This window comes from Phocoena phocoena, chromosome 11 (genome assembly GCF_963924675.1).
Source record: "Phocoena phocoena chromosome 11, mPhoPho1.1, whole genome shotgun sequence".
Classification (NCBI taxonomy): Eukaryota; Metazoa; Chordata; class Mammalia; order Artiodactyla; family Phocoenidae; genus Phocoena; species Phocoena phocoena.
In genome coordinates, this window is record NC_089229.1 from 82,683,120 (window position 1) to 82,704,854 (window position 21,735).

Here is a 21,735-nt window from a genome sequence, read left to right on the forward strand (position 1 = left end):
TTTTTCACATATAACTATGTAATTGTCACGGTTTATCATGGTAAAATTTTCTTTTAATAAATTCCAAGTCAATAACACAAAAATGTTTTTTTCTTTAAACCTACTGAAAAATAGTTCGAATTGGCAGAATAGCCAATCATGTTTGGTTGTTAAAAGATAATCAAAAAAAAAAAAAAAAAAAGATAATCAAAGTAATTGGTTAGAAATAACCAGTTGCCACACTGATGAGATGTCATAATTATAATTAACTGTGCTATTAGGTCAGTTGTTTAGTTATTTCTGTGAATAAGAAAAAGCCTAATCAAAATGCAGAATAATTAGTTCAGTTGAAAAGAAGAGATATAATTTGTGAAAAGCAAGTATATTACATCAACCTTATTTTTCATAATCCTAATCATTTTCTAAAATAAAAAATATTTCTAGTTCCTGGAGATTATTTCCCTTGAATAATAGGTACAGCAGTGGTTTCAAGTGGTGGGTGAATACCATACTTACCATACAACTTTTAAAAATATTCATGCCAAGAGCCCCCCTACAGGAATGCTGATTCAGTGGATCTGGGTTGGGATCTCAGCATGGGGACTTGTAAAAAAAAATCTCCACATTCTAATCTGTAGCCCTGGCTGAGTGTCACTGCACTGCCCAATTGTACCTGACTAGGTTTTTCTCCTTGTTATTTGACCCCTAGAAAGTATATATTAGAAAGTCTTTGGAGGCAAAAGAAGAAAATTACCGTGAATTATTATGACTTTTTACAGGAAAATCTCCTATTGTATGAATGAGAGTAAAGACCTCAAAATACCTATGTGTGATAGCGAATTCCACATTACAGTGCAAATAAACATGCTTTTGAAGTTCTGTATTGTTTCTTAGTAATTTTTGCTGCCTGGAGATTTTCCAAAGACAGCTAACAAAGGCTTGTAGAAAAGACAGCATTATGGAAAAAGTTTTGCTAGAGACAAGAACAAATATTTACAAACAGTAATTCCAAATAGACCCAAAACCCTATAAATAACTGTTGTGTTCTTGTAAATATATTACCATAAAAATACAGTTATTTTAAAAGTAAGCAATAGCTTTATCTACAATACACATTAAAACAAATTACAGTGAGGTCACATCTCAAATGGAGATTTTATAATAACTGAGAAGTTAAATTATATGCGTCTAAAATGAATTCGGCCTGTTTTCACAATGAAATATGGGCCACCTATAATTTATTTTACTATAAATAAGATTTCCTATGTATGTTATAGATACTTATTATTAATTTCCAGTGCATGATTTACTTTAATCAATATAAGAACAAACTTACTGTAAAATAGAGAAAGATTCTATTTTTTTTCTCCTAGAAAGTCTTTTTTTACACTTACTAAAAAGGCGCTGTGGCTACAAAGAGCAACAGGGCCAGTGGAAGGAATTAATATGTATCCAATTTGCAATGCAATAGCATATTCTGCATGTATTAAAGATGTTGGGAGCTATGGGTTCCCAGAAGAAAAAGTGTCCAACTCTGCCTCTAAGAAGTCCAGATGTGGTGAAGGTGGCAGTTGTGGAAAATCACTGAAGCGTCAGAAGTAGTTTCAGGATTCATTCATTCAATTCATCAAAGTATACAGAGAACTTACTCGGCACATGTGCAGCATTTTTTTTTTCAAAAAGCAGATAATCCTTAAGAGAGATGTTGAAAACTAGCCAGAAGAACAATGCAGAGAATGATGAATGACAGTGGGGATGGAAAGTGCTATAGCGGGTTTAAAGAAGGAAAGATCTTAAGAGGTATGTGGCATTAACCAGGACTTGAAGTCCAGGTGAGATTGTTTCTGGAGAAAGGAATAGCATCAGAAGGCACAGGCAGGAAAACGTGGCGACAAAATATCATATACTAACGCTCTAGAAAAATGGTATAGATGATCTTATTTGCAAAGCAGAAATAGAGACACAGAGGTAGAGAACAACCGTATGGATACCAAGGGGAAAGTGGGCGTGGTGGGAGGAATTGGGAGATTGGGATTGACACATAGACACTATAGATACTACGTTTAAAGTAGACAACTAATGAGAACATACTGTATAGCACAGGGAACTCTACTTAATGCACTGTGGGAAAGAAACCCAAAATGGGTTTCTAAATGGGAAAGAAGCCCAAAAAAGAGGGGATATATGTATATGTATAGCTGATTCATTTTGCTATACAGTAGAAACTAACACAATATTGTAAAGCAACTATACTCCAATAAAAATTAATTAAAAAAAAAAAACGTGGCGACAATCTGGGGATGCTTTTTTTCTCTAGTTTGCTTGGAGAGTGTATTTTGTCCCTTAAACCCAGATCACATCCTTCTTCACTCCAGGAATAACTTCTGAGCTGTTCCATTCAGATCAACTCCTGAGTTTCTACTAGATTTATCACTGGAACCACTTAAACAATTAATTATGTGCTATTTTGCATTGTTTTCTAATTGTTTATTATATTTTTTAACTTCTTAGCTCTCTACATTGTGAATTCTTTGAGGGCAGGGATTGCTTTTGTACACATGTGATATCTTTCACATTGTTTACTATCCTATTTAGACACACAGTTCAAATTCAGCAAGTATTTGTTTATTGACTGATTATATGACTAAATGTAGTAGTGGTAGGCTTGCCAGGTAAAAATGTAGGAAAGCCAGTTAAATTTGAATTTCAGATAAATAATAAAAATATTGGTGGGTCTTACTTGCACTAAAATATCATTCATTGTTTATTTGAAATTGAAAATCAAATTTAACCGTATGTATATATGTATGTATACATATATATACTCACACAGATTTAGGAGGAAAAAAATATATATAAATATATTTTTTCTTCCTAAATCTGGCAGCCCTAGGTAGTGGTGTATTCTTTATGGCTTTGTCAAAGTTTCCAATGTACTGAATGTCAATTCCTGACCTTTCATCCAAGAATAAACTCACTTATTTTGTTGTTTGGAGGCTGCTTCTTCCCAGAATAAGTGAACTGCATAAAATAAGAAGAATAAACGAATAACAGACATTTTTCAACCAAAGACAAGTGGCTGAAGATGAAAGGATGAACAAAACCCAGTGGCTGAATCAGAAGGGATGAACATGAGAGCCCAGAGTCTACACAGAGGATAGGAGGTGATACAGGTGGGAGGAGAATGCTGTCTGAAGACCTAGATAGGGAGATGAGTTGGGAAATAAGTTAAAAACAGGGAGAGACAGGAGAGGCAAGTTTAAAAAAAAAAAAAAAACAAAAGAATTTTAAAAATGAAAAGAGAGAAAATGGTGAGAATGAAAAGTTGATGAAACTAGAATAGAAAAAAAGCAGGAGATGAAGAAATAGAATGAGATTGAAGAAGTATGAGGAGTAACACACACACACACACACACACACACAGAGGAGGGAAAAAGCCTGATTGGGATCGTGTGACAGGAAAAAACTCTAGGAAAGGAACATGGGCTAAGAATTAATGCTTTTTAAAAATAAATTAATATTACATACAATATTCAAACTTAAAAAGAAGAAAATTCTGCAATATGGGACAGCATGGGTGAAGCTTGAGGACATTATGTTAAGTGAAATAAGCATGTCACAGAAAGACAAATACCGCATGATTCAACTTATATGAGGCATCTACAATAATCAAATGCATAGACTCAAAATGCAGAATGACAATTGCCAGTGGCTGGCTGGAGGGAGAAAAGCAGAGTTACTAATCAACGGGTATAAAGTTTCAGTTAAGCGAGATGAGTAAGTTCTAGACCTGTGCCAAACAACATGGTACCTATGGTCAACAACACTATATGGTGCACTTAATAATTTGTTAAGAGGGTAGATCTCTTACCAAAATAAAATAAATCATGAAAATTATAGTGTGAGAGAAAAATGTCAAATTTATGACATTATAATCTGCATTTGTATGGTAGCTCTTTCTGAATTCTTCCAGACACTTTTTTTCTTCCCTACCTACATAGGCAAGGACATAGAATACCAAATGTCATCTCTGGCTTTTTGTGGACTGAGAGACTTGTTTTTCCTTCCTACAGGAAGTATTGAGGCATTAACCAGGTATGAGACAGGCATAGATAAGTAACACTTTTAATTCATCTACTTCAAAATCCTGTACATTTTTTTTTTTTTTTTTTTTTCCGGTACGCGGGCATCTCACTGTTGTGGCCTCTCCCGTTGCGGAGCAGAGGCTCCGGACGCACAGGCTCAGCGGCCATGGCTCACGGGCCCAGCCGCTCCGCGGCATGTGGGATCTTCCCGGAGCGGGGCACGAACCCGTGTGCCCTACATCGGCAGGCGGACTCTCAACCACTGCGCCACCAGGGAAGCCCGAAAATCCTGTAAGTTTTACCAAAATCTTAGATAACTGCTTGATGGGTAGTTTTATAAGCCAACAACTTACTTCCCCATATAGTTCTCTGCCTTGTTCAGTGGCTTCTTGGTCATACCGCACTAACAAATGGGATGCATTTTTTAAAATTTAGAATATGTTGAAAATAAATTTTACTTATAACTCTGATTCTTGACATGTATTTTGTACATGTGTCGGAAGGACTGGGAGGGGTGGGAATTGTATTGTTTTGTTTCCAAAACTAATGAAAAACAAAGAAAATCTGCCCTGATGGTCCAAGTTTGTTTTCATTTCAACTTCAAAGATAGAAAACCTGCTTTTCTAGGAAATAGCAGGAGGGCTGCTCAACTGTCCTGCCTTGAAAACCTGTCTCCCACATAAATCAGTTGTGTTGACAGAGAGCACTTCCCTGAAAGAAATCACCATTTCTTCCCCTGTCTCCTGCTTATTTTTAATACATAGCATTTACCGAACCCAGATAGGATGAAGAATTATGGGCTACATAGCCTTGTATTTATATACATTATTAGTTACACGTACAAAAAATAGGGCTGAAGTTCTTATGTTAACCTAGAGGATAGTCTCTAGAGGCAAGCCAAAGGGCTCTGTCTTGTCTAGTCAATGTTTTTTTTTTTTTTGGTCAGAGACTTAGATGACAACATAAAAAAATACTTACCAAATATGTATTTGAGCATAATTTTGGGAGTTGAGAAATTCCATGTATGATGGAGTTAAGAGTTAAGATCCACAAAAACCCCAAAACTCCAACATGTGCAAAGAAGGGTCAAATCTAACAATATGAAATTTAATAGGGGTAAATTTGGAACTTAACACTTGAGTGCCCCTCCCCTCCCCTCCCTTCCCCTTCCCTTCCCTCCCCTCTCCTCCTCTCCCTTCCCTATTCCCATCCCATTCCTTCCCTCTCTCTCTGTCACACACACACACACACACACAAAACTGCACTACTGTGCATCCCTGGTGGTGCAGTGGTTGAGAGTCCGCCTGCCAATGCAGGGAACATGGGTTCGTTCCCAGGTCTGGGAAGATCCCACATGCCGTGGAGCGGCTGGCCCCATGAGCCATGGCTACTGGGCCTGCGCGTCCGGAGCCTGTGCTCCGCAATGGGAGAGGCCCCTACAGTGAGAGGCCCGCGTACCACAAAAAACAACAACAACAAAAAACTGCATTACTCTCAGTTGAGGGAAGCATGGCTTATTGGAGATTGTGTAACAAAGATTTCAAAGATTTATGGATTTTATTTCAATAAAAGCCGGCAGTATGATGTGGCCGCTGAGAAAGCTAATTAATGCACCTTTGAGTGTGGTAATAGACCTATAATGGTTTGAATGAGGGAAGTGATTGTCCTGCTCCAGAGACTGGTTTGAACAATCTTGGTGTGTTACATTCAGCTCTGAGGATCTGGGAAACATAGACAAATTAGACTGTATCCAAAGGAGAACAATTCTTGGATAAGGAAACTCACAATAATTTTCCATGAGTTTCATCTGAAGGAATGGAAATATTAGCCTAGAGAAGAGAATATTCTTGGGCAATGGTAGTTAACTTCCAACTATTCATCAGGTATCTGAAAGTGTATTAAATGGAAAAGAAATCAGATGTTCTCATGAATGGTAGAGGTGGAATTAATAAGTTGATGTTGAAGGAGATAGATATTGGCTCAATATAAAGAAATACTGTTTGTCTGAACTTAGAGTAGGTTGTTATGGAGGAGTTCCCCACTTGGGGAAATTCAAGTATAGTCTGGAAAACCATTGGTGTGGATGTTAAAGAATTCAACGTCAGAAGGATGAATGTATTAGATAATATTTAAGGCCTGGGACACAGTATATTTTAGCCAGTAAAGTTACATTCTCTGAAGTCAAACAAATTAGACCCAACATTTAGAGTCTATGTGACACTGACAGAGTATATAACCTCTTTGTTCCCCAGTTTCTTTATCTATAAAATAAAAATAATAGAAATTAACTCAGGATTATTGAGAAGATTAAGTGAGAAATTCAAATACAGTGATTAGTACAGAGTAAATATTTAATACATGATGCTTTGTTTAATTTTAAGATTTAGGTCCATTCCAACTCTGACAGTTGGAAGTCATTTGTAATAAAAATTTGGATTTGACTTGGATATTCTTGCATTGGGTCCTCTTCCAATGCTACCATACGTGATTTTCGTTCACTTTCTCTCTCTCTCTCTCCCTCCCTCCCTCCCTTCCTTCCTTTCTTTCCCCACCCTCCCCCACTCCCTCCCCCACTTAGCATAATACAGACACTCCTAGGACTCATTTACTCTCTGTTGGCTGGGACTATAGTTATAGCTTATTAAGTGCCTAGAAAGTTTTTATTTCTTGTGAGTATTGTTACCTTGGGAAAATGCAGAAGAGAAAGAGTAAATTTACAGGTCTTGATTTCAACCTATGACAAACTCCTCACATATAATTTGCACCCCATTAATTAACAGAGTGTTTTTATCATTGCTTCTGATGTAGCCTATTAAACCATAAAGAGAACTATATGTAGGAGCTAGAATTCTTTGATCTTTAAAAAATGTGTTTTAATTCTTGATTCACATACCAAAAATAAGCACAAATGAAATTTTGAGAGATATTTATAGTCTAGGCATGTATAAAAGAACTACAGGTCCTAAATAGTCTAGTATTGGTAATAGTACGGTAGAATGCATGAATGAATGAATGAATGAATGAGTGAATGAATTTAAGAGCAGGACGATATATTTGCTCCTTTAGTTAAATATATAATTAGCGGGCTTCCCTGGTGGCGCAGTGGTTGGGGGTCCGCCTGCCGATGCGGGGGACGCGGGTTCGTGCCCCGGTCCGGGAGGATCCCACATGCCGCGGAGCGGCTGGGCCCGTGAGCCGTGGCCGCTGGGCCTGCGCGTCCGGAGCCTGTGCTCTGCAACGGGAGAGGCCACAACAGTGAGAGGCCCACATACCGCAAAAAAAAAAAAAAAAAAAAAAAAATATAATTAGCTAAACTACTTAGTTACTACTGTAGAGTTGCTTCCTTATGTGGTTCCTTTTTTGGCATTTCAACCTTGATCAATCTACGGAGTAAAATACTAAATTAAATGTGAAATTCTTACTTTTTTTGGAAAGGATATTATTCTTTTATACATTGTTGGATTCAATTTTCTAATATTTTGTTGAGAATTTTGCATCTATGTTTATGAGAGATATTGATCTGGTTTCTTTTCTTGTAATGTCTATCTGGTTTTGGAGTTAGGGTAATGCTGGGCTCAAAGAATGAGTTGGGAAGTCTTTTTATTCCTATTTTCTGGAGATTGTAGAAAATTTGTCATATTTCTTCCTTCAAAGTTTAGTAGAAGTTGTCAGTGAAACCATCTGGACTTGGTGCTTTCTTTTTTGGATGGTCAGTTATTGATCAATTTCTTTAGTAGTTATAGGGCAATTCAGGTTATCTATGTTTCCTTGTGTGTGTTTTGGCAGTTTAGTTCATTTCATCTAAGTTATTTGATTTATAGGCATGTAGCTGTTTATGGTATTCCTTTATTATCCTTTTCTTGTCTATGAGATCAGTAGTGATGATCCCACTTTCATTTTTCATACTAATAATTTGTATCTTCTCTCTCTTTCTTTTTTTTTTAGTTAGCCAAGGCAGAGGTTATCAATATTATTGATCTTTTCAAGGAATCAAGGTTTGGTCTTGTTGATTTTCTCTACTGTTTTCTGTTTTCAGTTTCAATGATTTCTGCTTTAATCCTTCTTATTTTTTTTTTTTTCTGCTTGCTTTAGGTTTTTCTCTTCTCTTTCTAATTTCCTAAAGCAAGCTGAAGTATTGATTTTTAGATATTTTTCTTTTTGTAATATATTCACTAAATTCTATAAATTTCCCTCTAAGCACTTCTTTTCCTACATCCCACAATTCTTAGTAAATTGTAATTTCTGTTTCACTTATTTCAAAATGTTTTTTAATTTGTATTTAAACTTCTTTGACCTATGGGCTATTTAGAAGTGTCTTGATTAACATTTATATTTCCAAATAATTGGGGATTTTTCAGCTGTTTTTCCTGTCATTGACTTCTACTTCAGTTAAATTGTGGTCTGACATTACATGAAATTTCTAAAAATCTTATATTTTATGGTATGTTATAAGTCATAATTCTAGTTATTACTTTAAAATGTATATCTCAGAAATAACTACATTTCCTTGTCAATTGCATTATTATAAACTTTCATCAAATCTTTAACCGTGGTCACTTTTAAGTCTTTTGTCATTTACAGACAGTTCTGGGCGTACTCTGATGCTTTTGCAAAAATGTTCCTATAAAAGGGTTTCATCTTCAAGGAATTCATGGAAAAGACTCTGACAAGTACAGGTTTCTGGTAACTGACGATACTGCTGAACTGAATGAATAAGCATTTTCAGAACTCTAATGGAAAACTGATGAATTCATAAAAGTGCTAACAAAAGATCAAGATGAAAAAAAAATTAATTACATGGGACTGAGTGAACTGATGAGGATGATTATCATTTTTGTGACTTTCTGTTTGAATAAAAAAAAAATCCCACAAGGACTCAGAGGCAAAAAATATACAAATCAATTTTCACTGCAAAGTAAAGGAGCTGTTACAGTGGAGGATTACTGGACTGAATGTCAATATTATGACATAGTATGAGTGTGTTTTGTGTTTGGTAATTGCAATCATTGCTGCTTTTGTTGTGGTCACCCATTTACAATGCTTGGTGTCACTTTATTTATCTCTTGTAAAAATAAAATACAGTGTGTGTGTGTGAAAAAAAATTGTGGTCTGAAAGCAATACTTTATATAATTTTTATACTTTTAAATTGGTTGAGGTATGTTTTATGGTCAAAATGTGGTCTATCTTGGTGAATATTCTATATGAGCTTGAGATGAATGTATATGCTAGTGGGTTGTTGGATGGAGTATTTTATAAATGTCAATTAGATCAAATTGATTGATAGCGCTGTTCAGGTCACCTATAACCTTACTGATTTTCTACCTTTTGGGAATAATCAATTACTAACAGAGTGATGGTGAAGACTGCAACTGTAATAGTGGATTGATCTAGTTTTTTTCATTTCTATCAGTTTTTGCCTCATGTATTTTGACACTCTGTTGTTAGGTGCTTACATGTTTAGGATTGTTATGTCTTCTTGGAGAATTGGCCCCTTTATCATTATGTGGTATCCCTATTTATTCCTGATAATCTTGCTTGTTCTGGAGTTGACTTTGGCTGAAATTAATATAGCTACTCTAGTTTTCTTTTGATTACTTTTAGCATGGCATATCTTTCTCCATCCCTTTATTCTTAGCCTGGGTCTTTACATTTAAGTTGGGTTTCTTATAGATAACATATAGTTGTATATTCTTTTTTATCCACTCTGTATACCTTTTGATTTGTGTATTTATGCTATTCACATTTAAGGAATTATTGATGTAATTGGATTAATATCTATTATATCTGTAACTTTTTTCTCTGTTGCATTTGTTCTGTTTCTCCCTTCCCCCACATCCCCTGAATTCTCTGGTTTAATTGAATATTATATATGATTCCATCTTATCTTTTCTCTTAGAGTATAAATTGTACTGTTTAAAAATAATTTTTAATGGTTTTCCCTAGAGTTTAAAATATATGTTCTAAAATAATCTAAGTCCATCTTCAAATAACACAATACCACTTCACATATAGTGCAGGTTCCTTATTCCCAATTCTTCCCTCCTGTCCTTTGTGACATTGCTCATTTCATTGATCCATTTACTCTAATCACCCAATACATTGTTACTATTATTACTTTATACTATTTTTTAGGTCAATTAAGAGTAAGAAAAGTAAAAGCCTTTATTTTACTTTTATTTATTCCTTCTCTAACTCTCTCCCTTTTTAAATATAGATCCAAATTTCTGACCTGTATTAATTTTCCTTCCACTTGAGTAATTTATTTTAACATTTATTACAGGTTAGGTCTGCTGGCAATGAATTATTCGGCTTTTGTTTGTCTCAGAAAGTCTTTGTTTCTCCTTCACTTTTGAAGGATAAATTTTGCTGGATATAGGATTCTAGAGTGGTGAGTTTTTTCCTTCAATGCTTTTAGATTTTCACTTCATTTTCTTTCTTGTTTTGCCTAGTTTCTGGTGAGAAGTCCACTAAAATTCTTAACCTTGTTCCTCTAGGTAAGGTTTATATTTCCCCTCTGACTTCTTTCAAGACTTTAACTTTGGTTTTCTGAAGTTTGAATATGGTATGCCTAGGTGTGGGTTTTTTGTTTTTTTGTTTTTTTCATTCTGCTTAGTGTTTTCTATGCTTCCTGGATTTATGGTTTGATGTCTGCTAAGTTTCTGGGGTTGCCATAACAATTTACTACCAACAGGGTTGCTGATAAAACAGAAACGTATTCTCTCACAGTTCTGGCGTGTAGAGGTCTGAGGCAAGGTGTCGGCAGGGCCATGCTCCCTCTGAAGGCTCTAGGGAAGAATCCTCTCTTGCTTCTTCCCAGCTTCTGGTGATTGCTGGCAGTTGTTGGAGTTCTTTGATTCGCAGCTGACTCACTCCAATTTCTGTTTCCATCTTCACATGGATATTTTCCCTTTGTGTATGTTTGTGTCTTCACATAAACTTCTTATAAGGACCACATTCATTGGATTTAGGACCCATCCTCATCCAGTATAATCTGCTCTTGATGAATTACATCTGCCAAGACTCTATTTCCAAATAAGATCACATTCTGGGGTTCTGGGTGGAAATGAATTTTGAGGGAAGACAATTCAACCCAGTACAGTGTCTACAAGTAATTTTGAAAGTTATTGACCAATATTACTTCAAGTATTTTTTCTCCCTTGTTCTTTCTTCTTCTTCTGGTATTCCAATTATGCATAGGTAACACCTTTTGAAATGATCCCACAGCTCTTGGATATTCTGTTCTGTGTTTTCCTTCTTTTTTTCTCTTTGCATTTCACTCTGGGAAGTTTCTACTGACCTATGTTCAAGCTCACTGATTCTTTCATCAGACATTCTAATTACTGACGAGCACATCAAAGATCTTCTTCGTTTCTGTTACAGCATACTTTCTTTCCAACATTTCCTTCTGATTCTTTCTTAGAGTTTCCACCTTTCTGCTTACACCACCCATCTGTTCTTACATGTTGTCTACTTTTTCCATTAGAGCCCTTAACATACTGATCATAGTTATACAGGTTTCCCCTGCTATCCAAAACTAGAGCATTCCTATGAAACCTTTCATGAGCTGAAATGGTGTAAAGCGAGGAAACAATTACCTTAGGACACATCTTGCTAACAGATGCACAAAATAAATTGAGATGAAAGCACAGATGCTCACAGACACAGTTCAAAGCTATGGCAGCTTGATGCTGAGATGCTGAGTGTGGTTCCTGGGGAAGGAGCTTGGTGGTGCCACTCTCACTGCTCAGGGTGTGCGGCCTCTGTAATGGGTCACTGAAAAATAAATGCTGATTGCTATTTTCACTTTTCTCCTTTTTTTCATAAAAGTGAAAATCCTGTTTGGATTTCTTTTGGTTACTGAAAACAGGTACTAATATGGGTGTTTCATAAAAGTGAAGTGGCATATAATCAGTTTTCAAAAACTGAAAAATACCTGTATTAATTTCAGTCTGAAAATTCTAACATCTCTAATATCAGTGTCTGATTATGATGGTTGCTTTTTTTCTTCCAACTGTGTTTTGTCATGCCTTCTGCCATGCCTTGTAATTTTTTTGTTGAAAGTTGGACATGGTGTATCAGATAATTGGAAACTGGTGTAAATAGGGCCTCACAGTGAGAATTTCTATTAATATGGCTAGGACTCAGGCTGGGTTTATGTTTGATGTAGCTGTAGGTGCCAGAGGATTCAAATTCTTTTAGTGTCCTTATTTTTATTTCCCCTCCTTACTTTGGGCTTCCCTAAGTATTCCTACTTAGAGGGAATCTGTGTCTTGCAATTCTTTCACCTCTGATCCACTGTTATTACACTGAAGCCTTGCTACAGTGGTGGTAAGGTGTAGGGGAGGGGGAAACATTCTATAACCTGAATTAAATCTCAGTTTTTTAGTGGGGATGTGTCTTGGACTCGACTATGCCCTTCACAAGTGTTTGTCCTGTGGTATAGCCTTTCCTCCCAGCTCCCTTCCCTGGCTGCAGGGCTCCCCCACCTGTTTCCTTGATGTCCTATTGACTATGTTTTCTCCCTCTGAGGTGAGATAGGTGAGACAAGAGGGCTAGAGGGGCTGAATGGGTGGAATGCCTTTCCTCCAGCTGGAATAAAACTCTGGTAGTCTTTTCCCCTGGAGAATAGACCTTTGTTATGGAGAAGACCCCAAGTATATTGTTTCACAATGATTACTTATTTCCTTCCCCTGCCAGAGCCATGAGTCAGTGAATCTACATCAGGAGAACTTTACCTGGCGTTAAAGCCCACCCAAATGGGGTGGGTGCTATTTAAGATACGAGTTTCTCACTCTCAGGCTAGTTCACATACAGCCTCCAGCAATTCATCATAATTACCACTGAAGTGTTCCTGCAAGTTTATGGCTTCAGCATCTTCTGATCCAGGTAAGCAGAACTTGACTGTGATGCTTGGAATGTGCCCATCTCTCCAGGTTTTGGAGTGACTGTTTACCTTATGACCTTAGTTCTCTGATGGGTCCAAGAAAAGTCATTAAATTTCAGTTTGCTCAGCGTTTTCTTGTCTTAAGAATATCTCGAGTGATCACTTCCAAGATCTTTACATGTCAGAGTTAAAACCAGAAATCCATTTGAAATATATTTAATATTTTATTTGTAGTCTAAATTTCTTTTTTGCTTTTTTATAATAGCAAATTCTAAAGTCTTTAAAAATGTAAAAATTTAACATTTTCTTCACATATTTGGCTCCTTTTGGGGTGATATCCATGCACACCCCTGGGGTTTGTTGTTGATGCATTTCTAGGAGGCAGATATTAGCTGGGTAACCTTGGAAAAGTTACAAATTCTCTTTGTGTCCCAGTTTTCTCACTGGTAAGATAGAGAATCAATGGTACTTGTCTTTTAGGATTACTATGGAAATTAAATGAGATAACATATATATAATGGCTTGTTGCAGTAAATACCTGGTACAAAAATATTCAGCAAACATTAACCTCACACTTCCATTGTTGATCCCATTCTCCAGATAGGGAAAATAAAGTAAAAAAAAGAAATTTAACACAGTTCTCACTTCTGGATTCCTTGTTTTAGAATGTTCTGCACTTTGACCTGAAGCTAGTGCTAGAGCTGTGGTAGCTGCAGACTTGACCACACTGGAACTTGGCCAGATGAAGTGCCATCATCCTGATTATGCACTAGGGCCACAGTTCACTGAGTTAGTTCCTCTGAACTCTCCTGTCCCCGCCCACATACTGGCAGCATAATACAACATAGACAATAGCCTCAGATCAACCCAACAGGAAAGTGGCCCCTGGAGAAAGGCACTAAATATTCTTCTTTGCTAGTCTCTTGCAAAATTTTGAAATTAAAAAAAAAGAAGAGGGCTTCCCAGGTGGCGCAGTGGTTGAGAGTCCGCCTGCCGATTCAGGGGACGCGGGTTTGTGCCCCGGTCCGGGACGACCCCACATGCCGCAGAGCGGCTGGGCCTGTGAGCCATGGCCGCTGAGCCTGCGCGTCCGGAGCCTGTGCTCCGCAACGGGAGAGGCCAGAACAGCGAGAGGCCCGCGTACCGCAAAAAAAAAAAAAAAAACTTTTTAGACTTCAGTTATGATATAAATGTTATATTTCATAAGATTTCAACTGGTTTACCTTAATTCTATTTTCCTAGGAAGTCATCTGTTCTTTCTCGATTTTGCTAGTATTGTATTGTACTGAGGTATTGGTGGTGGAAAGAAGATGGGGTGAGCAATTTCAAAAAAGGTCTTGCATGATTCAGAACTGCATAACTGTAAGCCCATTTCTAAAACTCCATTTACAGCAGGGGCCAAGCCTGGAAGTTCTGACAATGCCTTAGGGGAGCATACTCCCTGGAAAACTGTGGCATTGAATAATGATGAGTACCAGTACAAACCAGGGCACTTTTTTTTTTTTGCGGCCACTGTTGTGGCCTCTCCTGCTGCGGAGCACAGGCTCCGGACGCGCAGGCTCAGCGGCCATGGCTCACGGGCCCAGCCGCACCGCGGCATGTGGGATCTTCCCGGACCGGGCCCGAACCCGCGTCCCCTGCATCGGCAGGCGGACTCTCAACCACTGCGCCCCCAGGGAAGCCCCTAGGGCACTTTTAAAGAAAGTCAACTTTAAAGGATGCCTGAATCTTATAAAGTCTTTAGATGAACTTTCAATTGGCAGGTTTTCTGCATTTACATGTAAAAGAGGAGAAATCTAGCCTTAATGTCATAATTTCTTACTTATTTTGGTACATTCAATTAGTTGAGTCTATTCCAGTTTTTTCATAATACTATCATTTCCTTTATGAAAATGATGGTAAATTTTTATACACATATAAATGCTTTAGTGCTTCATGGTTTTATACTATCAGTGGGACACTTGAAGGGACAGCAAAGGTTTGTCTAGCCCAGCTCCTAGTATGCTACATTCTAATAGTTTATCAAAGACTGACTGATTTATAAGCTTTCATTTAAAATAAACAAGAATGGAATTCTATAACCTCTTTATGATTTTGATAAGTGTACAGATATTTAATTTTGTCAGATTTCTTTCATAATCCAGTAATACTTGATATAATCATATTTGAAGGTTACAAAGTACATTTGTAACCATCATCTCTTTTGATCTTTATAACAACAAGTGAAAGAGGGAGGGCAAGCAGCTGTCGCTAGAATTCTGATGTAAACAAGTCTGCATGCTCATCTAGAACTGCTGGGGTACTTAGGCAGTCTTCTGGGAATAGTTTTTACATAAGGGTGTGATGTCTCCTGGTGAGATGCACAGAGGATTTGCATTCTATGTCTCTAGGATTCTCATTTCCAAAGAGGAAAAGACAATTTCTGGTATGGGACATGCGTGAAGATGTCTGGATGTGGGGTACTCCAGAAAGCAGGGAACTCTCTCGGGTCTCTTTCATAAGGGCACTAAATCTCATTCATAAGGGCTCCATCCTCATGACCTAATAACCTCCCAAAGCCCCACCTCCTAATATCATCACATTGGAGGTTAGGATTTCAACATAAGAATTTTGAAGGGACGTTAAGAATTTTGAAGGGACATAAACATTCAGTCTATTACAGGGAGATTCCTCTAATACCTATATTAGTTACTATACTTTTGCATATGACAGACATTGAACTTAAACCAACCGAAGTAAAATAAAATTCATGAAATCCATTGGAAAGACACCAGGGTGGATCAAAATGAGAAGAATGAAAAAAGTGAACAATAGAAACTAGGTTGACCTCAGACAACGTTTCAGATTGGAATAATGGCCTCAAGTGTGTGAAGAACATTTCTCAGTCTCTTTTTTGTGTTGCTAGTTTATTCTTTCAAGTTAGTTGCCATCATAAACTTGGATTAATGGCTGAAAGCTGTTCCTGGGCTTAAATTCTCACAAATGAGTCCTGAGGGAAAAAAAGGGCTAGCTATTTCGCCTAGTTATACCTGTCTCCTAGGAGGTGGAGCATGAAAGAAAAGGACCACATAACTAATGTAATGGGAAGACCTGCTCACATAGAGGATAGAGAGCAATTTCTGGAAGATGAGAAAGGATGCTGAACCCAAAGAAAAATGTCTACTTAGTAACTGTACTCAATTCCAGGTAACAGAAGACAGCAAAATTGTGGCATAAAAATAAAGGTTTTATTTGTCTCACATAATGAGAAGCCCAGAGGCAGGCAGTCATGCAGTCCTGGGAAACTTCCTAATCACTCCTAGAACCCAACCACTTCCTTATTTCTTCTGAGCCAACCTTCTTATGCACTTGTCACTCTGGGTCACTGAATGGCTGCTCTAACCTCTAACCTCATGCCCATGGTCCAGGTCACTCCAGTCAGGGATGTGCTGTGGAGCTTAGTCTGGATCACCGTTACACTGTTTTGTTTAAGCCTCATGAGCAGTGTCACCGAGTAGTTACAGCCATGATGTTGTACACGACATAACCCAAGGAAGCTAGGGCATCAGGGGAAGCATTTGAATTTGTATTAGTCAGAATGAAACAAGAGTGTGACAATGTGTGTGTGTTTGTACTTATTTGAGAGGAGCCGCATTTGAAGCTGCTCTTGGTGGCATCAGGTACGGCAGAAGAGTTTGGGGCCAGCCAGGTCCACTTGAGTTTTTCTGCGCTTATAACATGTTGATGGAACCGATGAGCCAGCAGGTACTCAGATTGCCAGCTGCAGCGGCTTCTTGACAGACTGTGGTGCTGGATCTAGGACACAAGGAGATCCTTAATTGTTTCCCACCCCTCTCTTACCACCACCCCAGGTCTGGGGTGTTCCCTCTCCAAGGGCCAGGATTATTGTTCTCCTTCCACAGCCATAAAATTGGTGTGTTCATCCCAATAACTATAACTTCACCTTTTTCTAATCACCTCTGACTCAGACCTAGCCCTTTTGTCTAGAAAGATATGGTGCACATGAAACAAGGCATTTTTACAAAAGTTACAGAGACCCATTATGTCCCCCACTTTGACCAAAGAGGGCCATGTAGAGGAGCTCAATGAACAAAGCACTAAAACAAGTGGTCATCATCTCAGGATCTAAGACCCCATTGAATATCTCTCGGGAGAGATATTCTGGATGGTTGAACCAGAGGTAGGTTTGAATTCCCTATATCCACTTTTGTCTGCGCTACCATCCAAAGAAGGTAGCCAACCAGAATAGGCCAGGATTGCTGTCAGGGGAAGAAAGATGTCACACGTCTAGGAAACCAGGTTAGATGCTATGCATGCAGTGGGTTTGCATGTAGGATGAGGAACACTGAGCTTGGAGAATTCACTGCTTTTATAAAAACCAGTAAGTAAACTTACTCTTTGTTTTGGAAGGAGATGTTATCTCACCCCTCAAAGTTTGCTTGTTGTAAACATAACCCTGAGAAATGGCCTGGGGTAAAGAGTGGTAAAAACCCTTACAGGGTCTCTTGTAGGAGTGCAGGAGACCCATGGAGAAGTGTCTTCTCCCAACAGAACTATAAGAAACAATCTTCTGAAACTCATTACTGTCTTGACCCCTAGGAAGTACTTCTTAATGTTACTCAGTGTCATTGAGATGAAAACTCCCCAAGAAAATTTTCTATTTAGTCTTGAGGTCAGGAATAATTGGTCTTCTCCTGAACAATTGTAAATATGGAAATGGACCCTTTTTCTTCCTTCTAGGCTGCTGGAGCGGTTGAAGTGTAGCTTCAGTATGTGGCTCAATTCTAACACTGTCTCTGGCACAAGGAGGTCTTCAATAAACAAAGTTAATGAAGGATACAGAACTGTCAGGTGAGATGTGCATTTTGTGGGGAACTCACTCCTGGTTCCATTTCATTCCTCTGCTCTTTTATCCCTTTATCTCATTTTTCTTACTTTAATTTAAAATTGTAACAAAGATCAACACATTTTATTTTTAATAAACTGGATTTCAAATCCAGGTGTTCTAATCTTGGTGCTCTATCTTGTGTCTAATTCTATTCTCTGTGAGTTGAAAAACACCTGGTCAATATTTTTATCTTAAAATATGCCTGAAGAAAGTTATGCAATCACCCATACTGTGTCCCCTCCTCTGTCACTACCCTATTGGTTCTGTTTCCAATGGTTGTCAGTTTTGTCATTTTCCTCTGTAGTCCAGATACTCTCGTTTTGTACATGTAGACCCAGACCCTCTGATGTTAATTTGAAGATTTCTTCTCGTTTTCTCCCAAGCCCATTCAACATTCTCAGACCTTTTAGCTACATATGTTACTGAAAAACCATCTTAAAGCTACTTTTTTTTTTTTCCTACAAGCAATACCATACTCATTTATGTCCATTGCCCTTCATCCTGTTTTGGACAAATCATCTCACTATTTCTTTATTTTTGGGCTGAAAGATTTATGAACCTTTATATATTGTAATTTCCTGCTATAGGAAGGCAGAAAAGAACATTGTGGGCCCTAGCTGTGTCCAGATAAACACTCAGAATTCAGAAACGGCCTACTGAAATAAAATATTTTTTATTGTATAAATGCTTGATCATTTACTTATGTAACAAAATTAAAAATAGCTGAAAAATTAATAGATATATTGCACAAAGAGGTGACCCAAGTAACTAGAAGTGGTACATGACAAAATCTGACCTCTGGGGTAGTGATCAATTGATTGTCACCTGGAAAGCAGGAATTTTGAGCATGTAACACAGTTTAGTTTAGAGTGCAGTAACTTACCATATCCTTTTAAAAAAATCAACCTATGAATTAAATTCTAAATTTGTTTAAGTGCATAAGCATTAATGAGAAAATAGGGGGTAGAAGTCCCAGATACCTCGAGATTGAAATTTTATTTACTGTCTTCAAATAATATACTGAAATTCAACTACAAAGGACATTTTTTAGTGATTTTTTTTAACCACCCTCCTTGTTTTATGTGCTTTTGTTGACTTTTCAGTTTGTTCGTTCTTTCATTTGCCCACCATATTTCACATACTGTACAATGCATTTGGTAATACAGTACCAAAAATCTGAGAGAAGCAACAGAAACGGGAGTAATCATGAGTTCCTACACCCAAATACCTAAAACTTACTGGAACTCAAGCTTAAAATATTATTGTCTCATTTGATAATTCGTTCTGTTACCAGTTCTAAATCAGCAAAATATATCAGTCGTTACCTTTATCCTTATAAATCAAATCAATGTGTCTCATTGCACGTAAACCTTCATTATACTTTTGCTACAAAATTTGTAGCAAGAGAGAACACAGACTACATTGTGAAAGCTACACCTGAAAGAAATCCACATATTAAAAAAACCTATTTTTACATGTTTAAATCCTCCCACACTGTATACTCATTATTTAAAATTAAAGGACAGAAGTCAAATTGAAAAACAGTAAAATTAAGAGACAAGATGTGGGAACTACAAGTTGTTTCACTTGAATAGAACCAATCTTGTTCTCTCTGGTTTTTCTCCCAGGAAAGGAAAATTTAACAATCAGAATAATAAACACACTTCCCTAATAAAAGCAATGCACTTGTGGTTTTGGTTGTGTAAAGTATTGGGGTTTTATACATTATTTCCTCTTTCCAAAACTGTGACTGAAATTTTTTTTAAAAGTTCATTCTAAATACTTACCATTAAAATGAGAAAGTTTAAAAAATTAGAATTCACTTTTAAATGTATATGCTGCCTCACATTTCAGTCAACTTCGGTAACAAAACCAGTGTTGGCAGTTTTACCAACTGTCTTTAACCAGTTAGGTCTGGTTCCCAGTTAATATAGTACTACTGATCCTTAATTCGTAGAACCACAGGGGAATGTTTAAATAAAAGAACACTCGATTTCATAGTAGTTTTTAAATGAAAACATATGTATCTGTAATAGGGATTTAAAAGTTTTTTTCAGTAAGAACTTAATGTGTGGCATCTGTTAGGTATAGGGTGTCTTTTTCAGTTTTTCTGAAGAGGCACATTAGGCCCAGTAAAGTTAATAGTTTAGATGTCAGTATCTCAGGAGTTATCAACATTAAGAGCATCCAAGGAAGGAAGATTTTTGTCAGTTATTTTTCCTTCCTTATTGTATTTAGGGAGAGAAGGAGAGAAAGAGAAGATCTCACAGTATTTTCTCAAAGCTGTTTGATTTGGAGAAGCTCACTTTTAAAATTTGATATGCATGCTGTGTTTGGTGAGACAGGTCAAAATAGACATGGCATAAAGCACTCATATACCTGGGATTCTTATCAAATATTTTAAGGTTCCTTTGAAGGATGTCAGTGTTTGAGCCCATAATTGTTAAACATAAATCACCATTTTATAATATACTCTTGTTAATGGAGTGAGGGTTGACAAACTACCCTAACTTAAAAAAATAATAAAAATGGATAATTCGTAAACCTTATGATGACATGACATATTTGGTTTCCTGCATTCTCTAAATTTCCCTCTACCTCTCAGATCACAGATTTTCGTATTTATTAGCATCCTTCTCGATCTTCTTTAGGATTGCCGAGCACCGTGTCTCTGCTCTTTTTCACATATACGACCAAAAACATCCAAAATGAACTTTGTACAAGTCAACTGGGGTCAAATATCATCCACTCCTAATACGTATTTACTAGCACTCCCCCGATGCCTCCAAATATGTTGGGGGGCTTGAGATTGCCTCAAAAATTTTTAGAGAATCTTTAATACCTTGGACAAATGTAAATACCTCTCTCATCAATAATATTTCTAGTGCCTTAGGAGGCAATTTGAATATGGGGATGCAACAAATCTCAGTTGATATGCCTTTATCTTTCCCCCAAATTTTGAGAGTCATATCTACATAGTTGTCCCTTGGTATCCATGGGGGACTGGTTCCAGGATCTGTCTGGATACCAAAATCCCTGGATTCTCAAATCCCATAGTCCACCCTCCGCATCTGGGGATCCACCAACTGGAGATGGAGTAGTACTGTGGTATTTACTGAAAAAAAAATCTGCGTATATGTGGACCTGCGCAGTTCAAACCTGTGTTAATCAAGGAACAACTGTAGTATATATTTCTATGAGTACATGTATGTACACTGCATATACATCTGAGTATATATATTGAAAGGTAGCATAACAAAGTGGATAAGGTCTTAAATCTAGAGTACTTTGGCTTGAGTCCAGGCTCCCTCACCTACCAGTTGTGTAATCTTGGAAAAATTATAAAACCTCTCTGTGCTTCAGTTTCCTTACCTATAAAATGATATAATAAAATTAGGTACCTCATGGGATGGTCGTGAGGATTAAATGAGTTTATACAGGTAAAGCATTTAGAACAACGCTTGTAAAATTATACAGATTCTAAAACTTTAGCTACTATTATTATTTATGTCATGAATATATACATATAATATAAAATGCTTAGCCTACAAAATAAGACAGTTGTATATATTGCTAAATACCTTTTATATTTAATATATATGGATACTCCTCTATACGGCACGTTTAGATTTTCTTGGAATTTCACAGTTATCTAATAACCAACATGAGTGAGAATGCCATCATAGCTCATGTCTGGACTACACATAGTATAAATTTCGTATTTTAAATCTACGCATTTAATGAAATAATATTTCTCACTGAGAAACTTGCCCTAATATAAAGTGTCAGTGAGCCCAGATGCAGTGGAAAAGCTTAAAGCTGGAGCAGTATGGATTGGCATCCTGGCACACCCACAGAAGCTGTATGATTTGGAGCAAGTCATTTAACCTTTCTGAGC